The sequence below is a fragment of the Arachis hypogaea genome, chromosome 18 (assembly GCF_003086295.3).
Source record: "Arachis hypogaea cultivar Tifrunner chromosome 18, arahy.Tifrunner.gnm2.J5K5, whole genome shotgun sequence".
NCBI lineage: Eukaryota > Viridiplantae > Streptophyta > Magnoliopsida > Fabales > Fabaceae > Arachis > Arachis hypogaea.
The window spans coordinates 122,346,051-122,353,827 of record NC_092053.1 but is presented as its reverse complement, the minus strand read 5'-3'; the positions used below and the strand labels follow the sequence as shown (position 1 = coordinate 122,353,827).

Sequence of the window (7,777 nt, the reverse complement as noted above, 5' to 3'; positions counted from 1 at the left end):
CTCATTACCAAATAATTTGGTATTCAGCTTCATGATTGCACCAAGGTACTAGGCAACTTGCTCTTCAGTAACATCTTCATTCCCTTCAGAAGAAGAATACTCATCAGAGCTCATGAATGGCATAAGGAGGTTCAATGGAATCTCTATGGTCTCTAGATGAGTCTCAGATTCCTTTGGTTCCTCAGAGGAAAACTCCTTGTTGATCACTGGACGTCCCAGGAGGTCTTCCTCACTGGGATTCACGTCTTCTCCCTCCCTTGTAGGTTCGGCCATGATGGTTAAATCAATGGCCTTGCACTCTCTTTTTGGATTTTCTTCTGTATTGCTTGGGAGAGTACTAGGAGGAGTTTCAGTGACCCTTTTACTCAGCTGGCCCACTTGTGCCTCCAAATTTCTAATGGAGGACCTTGTTTCATTCATGAAACTTAAAGTGGCCTTAGATAGACCAGAGACTATATTTGCTAAGCTAGATGGATTCTGCTCAGAATTCTCTGTCTGTTGCTGAGTGGATGATGGAAAAGGTTTGCTATTGCTAAACCTGTTTCTTCCACCATTATTAAAGCCTTGTTGAGGCTTTTGTTGATCCTTCCATGAGAAATTTGGATGATTTCTCCATGAGGGATTATAGGTGTTTCCATAGGATTCACCCATGTAATTCACCTCTGCTATTGTAGGGTTCTCAGGATCATAAGCTTCTTCTTCAGAAGATGCCTCTTTAGTACTGTTGGATGATTCCTTCAATCCATTCAGACTTTGAGAGATCATATTGACTTGCTGAGTTAATATTTTATTTTGAGCCAATATGGCATTCAGAGTATCAATTTCAAGAACTCCCTTCCTTTGAGGCGTCCCATTACTTATAGGATTCCTCTCAGAAGTGTACATAAACTGGTTATTTGCAACCATGTCAATGAGTTCTTGAGCTTCTGCAGGCGTTTTCTTTAGGTAAATGGATCCACCTGCAAAATGGTCCAATGACATCTTTGATAATTCAGACAGACCATCATAGAATATATCCAGGATGGTCCATTCTGAAAGCATGTCAGAAGGACACTTTTTGGTCAGTTGCTTATATCTCTCCCAAGCTTCATAGAGGGATTCACCTTCTTTCTGTCTGAAGGTTTGAACATTCACTCTAAGCTTACTAAGCTTTTGAGGAGGAAAGAACTTGGCTAAGAAAGCCGTGACCAGCTTATCCCAAGAGTTCATGCTATCTTTAGGTTGAGAGTCCAACCATACTCTAGCTTTGTCTCTTACAGCAAACGGGAAAAGCATAAGCCTGTAGACCTCGGGATCAAACCCATTGGTCTTAACAGGATCACAGATCTGCAAGAATTTAGTCAAGAACTGAAAAAGGATCTTCAGATGGAAGTCCATGAAACTTGCAGTTCTGTTGCATCAGAGAAACTAATTGAGGTTTAAGCTCAAAATTGTTTGCTCCAATGGCAGGGATTGAGATGCTTCTTCCATGTAAATTGGAATTAGGTGCAGTGAAGTCACCAAGCATCCTCCTTGCATTGTTATTATTTTCGGCCATATCTTCTTCTTTTTCGAAAATTTCTGTCAGATTTTCTCCAGAGAGTTGTGCTTTAGCTTCCCTTAGCTTCCTCTTCAGAGTCCTTTCAGGTTCAGGATCAGCTTCAACAAGAATGTTCTTATCCTTGTTCCTGCTCATATGAAAAAGAAGAAGAAAGTAGAAAAGAAAATATGGAATCCTCTATGTCACAGTATAGAGATTCCTTTATGTGAGTAGAAGAAAGTAAGAATAGAAGAAGGAAAAGATGAGAATCCAAACACAGGGGTGAGGATAGAAGTGTTAATGGATGAATAAATAAATAGAAGGAGATTAGAGATGAGAGAAGAATTCGAAAATTTAACAAAATAAAATAAAAATATTTTAAATTGAAATTTAAAATTCGAAAATTAAAATTGAAATTAAATTAAATTAAAATTAAAACAATTAGTTAACTAAAACGAAATTTTGAAAAAGGGGGAAGGGATTTTTGAAAATTAAAGGTAGAGAGTTAGTTGGGCAGTTTTGAAAAAGATATGATTGAAACAAAAAGATATGATTGATTAAAAGAGATTTGAAATTTGTTTTTGAAAAAGATATGATTGAAATTGAAAAAGATATGATTGAAACAAAAAGATAAGATTGATTAAAAAAGATTTGAAAATTGTTTTTCAAAAAGATAAGAAGTTAGAAAGGAAGTTAGAAAAGATTTTGAAATTGATTTTGAAAAAGATGTGATTGAAACTTAATTTGAAAAAGATTTGAAAAAGGAATTTAAAAAGATTTGATTTTGAAAATTAAAGTTGATTACTTGACTAACAAGAAACTAAAAAGATATGATCCTAGAGTTTAAAGATTGAACCTTTCTTAATAGGCAAGTAATAACTTAATATTTTTTTGAATCAATCACATTAATTGTTAGTAAAGATTTGAAATTATGAAACAAAATAAGAAAAAGATTTTTGAAAATCATTTTGGAATTTTCGAAAATTATGAAAGAAAAATGAAAAAGATTTGATTTTTGAAAAAGATTTGAAAAAGATAAGATTTTTAAATTGAAAATTTGATTTGACTCATAAGAAATGACTAAATTTTAAAATTTTTTGACTAAATCAAATCAAATTTTCGAAAATTATGAGTGAAATAAGATAAAGATATTTTTTTTATTTTTGAATTTTCAATGAAGAAAGAGAAAAACAACCCAAAGACTCAATGCATGAAAATTTTGGATCAAAACATGTGATGCATACAAGAACACTATGAATGTCAAGATGAACACCAAGAACACTTTGAATGTCAAGATGAACACCAAGAACATATTTTTGAAAAAATTTTCAAGAAAAGAAAACATGCAAGACACCAAACTTAAAAATTTTTATTCTTTAGACATTAACAAATTAAAAATGCATATGAAAAACAAGAAAAGATACAAAACAAGAAAATATGAAGATCAAACAAGAAGACTGGCTAGGAACAACTTGAAGATCATGAAGAACATATGATGAATTTTTGAAAATTCTTGAGAAAAACAAACACATGCAAGACACCAAACTTAAAAATTGACTCTAGACTCAAACAAGAAACATAAAATTTTTTGTTTTTATAATTTTATAAGAATTTTTTTGTTTTTTAGAAAAAGATTTTGGGAAAAAACGAAAAAGAAATTTTTTTTGTATTATTTTCGAAAATAAGAAATAAAAAAGCTTAAAAATAAAATAAAATTACCTAATCTGAGCAACAAGATGAACCGTCAGTTGTCCAAACTCGAACAATCCCCAGCAACGGCGCCAAAAACTTGGTGTGCGAAATCGTGATCATTCCTTCCTTGGTAACGGCGCTAAAAACTTAATACGCACGTTTATGTTCTTAATTCTGTTTCACAACTTCGTACAACTAACCAGCAAGTGCACTGGGTCGTCCAAGTAATAAACCTTACGTGAGTAAGGGTCGATCCCACGGAGATTGTCGGCTTGAAGCAAGCTATGGTCACCTTGTAAATCTCAGTCAGGCAGATTCAACTGATTTTATGAATTGATAAGTAAAAGATAAATAAAATATAAAATAGGATAGTGGTACTTATGTAATTCATTGGTGAGAATTTCAGATAAACGTATAGAGATGCTTTCGTCCCTCTGAACCTCTGCTTTCCTGTTGTCTTCATCCAATCCTTCCTACTCCTTTCCATGGCAAGCTTTATGCAAGGCATCACTGTTGTCAATGGCTACATCCCATCCTCTCTGTGAAAATGGTCCAATGCGCTGTCACTGCATGGCTAATCATCTGTCGGTTCTCGATCATACTGGAATAGGATTTACTATCCTTTTGCGTCTGTCACTACGCCCAGCACTCGCGAGTTTGAAGCTCGTCACAGCCATCCCTTCCCAGATCCTACTCGGAATACCACAGACAAGGTTTAGACTTTCCGGATCTCAGGAATGGGCGTCCATGGGTTCTAACTTATACCACGAAGACACTAATAACTCGGACTCGGTCCCCTGTATTAGATATCCAAGAGATATCAATTCAATCTAAGGTAGAACGGAAGTGGTTGTCAGGCACGCGTTCATAAGTTGAGAATGATGATGACTGTCACGATCATCACATCCATCATATTGAAGTGCGAATGAATATCTTAGAAGCGGAATAAGTTGAATTAAATAGAAAAACAGTAGTACTTTGCATTAATCTTTGAGGAACAGCAGAGCTCCACACCTTAATCTATGGTGTGTAGAAACTCTACCGTTGAAAATACACAAGTGATAAATGTTCAGGCATGGCCGAATGGCCAGCCCTCACAAAAGTCTAAGATAGCATAAAACTAATCAAAGATCTCCCAAAGATAGTAAAAAGTCCTATTTATACTAAACTAGTTACTAGGATTTACAGAAATGAGTAAATGATGCAGAAATCCACTTCCGGGGCCCACTTGGTGTGTGCTTGGGCTGAGAATTGAGCTTTACACATGTAGAGGTCTTTCTTGGAGTTGAACGCCAGTTTGTAACCTATTTCTGGCGTTTAACTCCACTTTGCAACCTGTTTCTGGCGTTTGACTCCAGAATGCAGCATGGAACTGGCGTTCAACGCCAGTTTACGTCATCTAAACTCAGACAAAGTATAGACTATTATATATTGCTAGAAAGCCCTGGATGTCTACTTTCCAACGCAATTGAGAGCGCGCCATTTGGAGTTCTGTAGCTCCAGAAAATCTACTTTGAGTGAAGGGAGGTCAGAATCCAACAACATCTGCAGTCCTTCTTCAACCTCTGAATCTGATTTTTGCTCAAGTCCCTCAATTTTAGCCAAAAATGACCTGAAATCAGAGAAAAACACACAAACTCATAGTAAAGTCCAGAAATATGATTTTTATTTAAAAACTAATAAAAATATACTAAAAACTAACTAAATCATACTAAAAACTATGTAAAAATAATGCCAAAAAGCGTATAAATTATCCGCTCATCAGTAATTAGGTTAGGTATTTGGAAGAGTAAATACCCATAGTCGTCCCTCATATTCGCGTAAATACTCAATCTAATCCTCAAGATCCCGATTTTTCCCTTATAGTCCTCCAGATAGAGCTCCAAGCACTCAAAGAGGTCCCTGGGCATATTTTTGGTGATGAGTCATCACCGGAGCGCTGACGTGGACTTGGTTTGCCACACTGGAGGGGTCCAACGGCTAGCTGAGCTGGCTGATTTCCAATTTGTACCCACGTTGGTCCCTCCTGTTATATGTAAGCCTAAATTCCCAAATTTTCATACATTTCATATCTTCTTCTTCGTCATCTCTTCTTCTTCTTTTTCATACACTTCTTCCAGTTCATACACTTCAGTCTGGGGCCGCTACTCATGTCGATGATGGGTGGTGGTAGCACTGTAGGTGGAAGCTCTGTCCGTTCCCCTTCAAGCTGGAACCGGACGAGAATGCAAATGAAGAGCAGAAGATCGGTCCCGCCAGAATGGTGCGGCTGTGGCTGCCGGCCGGTTCTCAAATGGTCTGGCACAGATACGAATCCGAACAAACCGTTTTATGGCTGCCCCAATTATAATGTCGGTTAGGATAATTACTTGTGTTGTTATGATTGTCCTCCCTTCACTGTTCTTCTATTGTTCCTCTCTGAACTTTGATTGTTTGTTGGTTACAGACAAGTGGGAAAAGATGGTGCGGGCTTTTTGTGTGGGCAGATTCTGTGAATGAGAAACAGGTTGATAAATCAGAATCTTGTGGTGATGATTATGAAGTGAAGATGAACTTTGATTGGAGGCTTCGGAGGTTGGAGGAGGATGTCCATATGCAAAAAGTGATTATCCAGTTGTTAGTGTTAGCTGTGTTTGTACTGATAGTGTTGTTGGTAATCCTGTATTGTAAATGATGAATGAGTTGGTGGTTTAGGGTTCCCTGTTAGCAACAAATGTAAAAAAACTTCTTGTTGATGGAATGAAAATGTTGTTAACTATGAAACTATTGTTATTTATGTTTGTGCATGAAATGAACAGTAATTAGTAAAGGCTGAATAAGGCAAGAAAAGTGATTGGTAAACCACAAAGCATAGTGTATTAAGATAAATTCCATTATTTATCAAAAAACAACAAAAGACAAAGATAAAAGGCAGCCAAGGAACATGAATGTTGCTATCTATAGTTTCATCAAAAGCAAGGCATCTCAAAAAGGCCTTTGGATCACAATTCACCATATAGTCATTATATGATGGAAAAGACTAATTACACAAAACAGAAACTCCTAAGTAGATTTATCTAAAGTCTTTAGTTCTTCTTGCTTGGTAGCTTAAATCCTGGCGTTGTGATGAACTTCATCAAGTTGGCAAACTTTGTAGCTGTTGCTGAAGATGCACCCTGCAAAGGGTTCACTGTTGGTGAGGTTGGCAGCAAAGAGGATCTTCTTCTTGGTGACAGCTTCGAAGGTCTTTTCAGTCCAGGATCCTATATGAGAAAAAGTTGGCATTAAGTATAATTGATCGACGGAAATAATAAAAGCTTGAAGATATAAAATTTTAGTTACATTTTGAGAATCCTCTTGCTCAGAAGCAATAGGCTAAGTTATCTCGATCTCCACGGGATTGCTTTGCACATCTACTTGGCCACAATCATCTTGGGGCTGCTCAACAGGCTGCTCAGACGCATGATCCTTTTTCTTCTTCTTAGCCGCCTCAGTAGCAGCGACAGCATCAGCATCCCTCTTCTTTTTGCAGCCTCTCTTCGTATGCCCATTTTCACCACAGAAACTGCATGTAAAGGCCCCTAGATGTCTTTTCAGGTGTACACCGTCTCCAATGTTGCCCAACAGTTTTGGGTCAACTTTAGGCTTCTTAGTTCCAAAACCACTCTTCTCATCCGCATCCATCCTCCTCTTCATCTTTAATTTTCCAGGTTTTGTCTTGATTTTAGGGGCATGTGGCCTGTTACAGTCCTCTGCTTGCTCCCATAGTGGTTGCCTCAGAATTGGATTAATGTGGTGATTATAAATTTTCCTGTATGATTCCATGGTCAGCCATCTGTGACAGAAGTCCTCTGGCTGCTTATTCACATGAGAGAGGGCAGCACAAGCGTGCACACACGAAATACCTACAAGTGCCAAACAGTGACATGAACCATGTTATACACAAGCAACTTGAAGTAACTACTATGCATAAAGACAATTGTTATACACAAGCAGCTTACCTGTTAGCATCCAAAATTGGCAGGTGCACAATCTTTTTTCTATGTCTACAACATGGTTAGTTGGATGTCCGTGCACCTCAAATTTCTCATATCTGTTATCCCCAGTCCAAATGGGCTTCCAATGCTTGGATTATTTCCTAACCTTTTCCAGCCTGCTCTTTATAACCGGTGTGAGCTTCCCAATGTGATTCTTCAGTTTTACCTTGTTCTTCGCTATGGTGCGCATGACAAACATTCTTACTTCCTCCAGTAATGTTATGATGGGTTTGACTCTTGTATCTTTGATCTTAGCATTGAACACCTCGCATGCGTTGTTACATATGCTATCCAACTTTGGCTTATGGCTGAATAAGCTTCTGGTCCAAGCATCCATCGGCCACTTCTCTAAATATGCCCAAGCATCCTCGTTTAATTTTTTGATCTTATCCATTCCATCCCTAAACTCTTGGTAAGTTGTTGCCCTTGCACATTCCCACAAAAGCTCCCGTAGCTGTAAGTCCTTCCAATTCTTGTTGAAATTTTCCATAAATGCCAGATGCAGAAATAGTGATGCACGTTAGGCATCACCTCTTTTACTGTTGATATC

The 7,777-nt window shown here is 37.4% G+C and overlaps 1 non-coding gene across 1 annotated transcript; it reads left to right on the top strand.

The window, feature by feature from the left end:
• Positions 1 to 1,035: 1,035 nt before the first annotated feature.
• Positions 1,036 to 1,143, top strand: LOC112774142 (small nucleolar RNA R71). The gene has a single exon (XR_003188644.1). It is a non-coding gene; the product is annotated as a small nucleolar RNA R71 (small nucleolar RNA).
• The last annotated feature ends 6,634 nt before the right edge of the window (positions 1,144 to 7,777 follow it).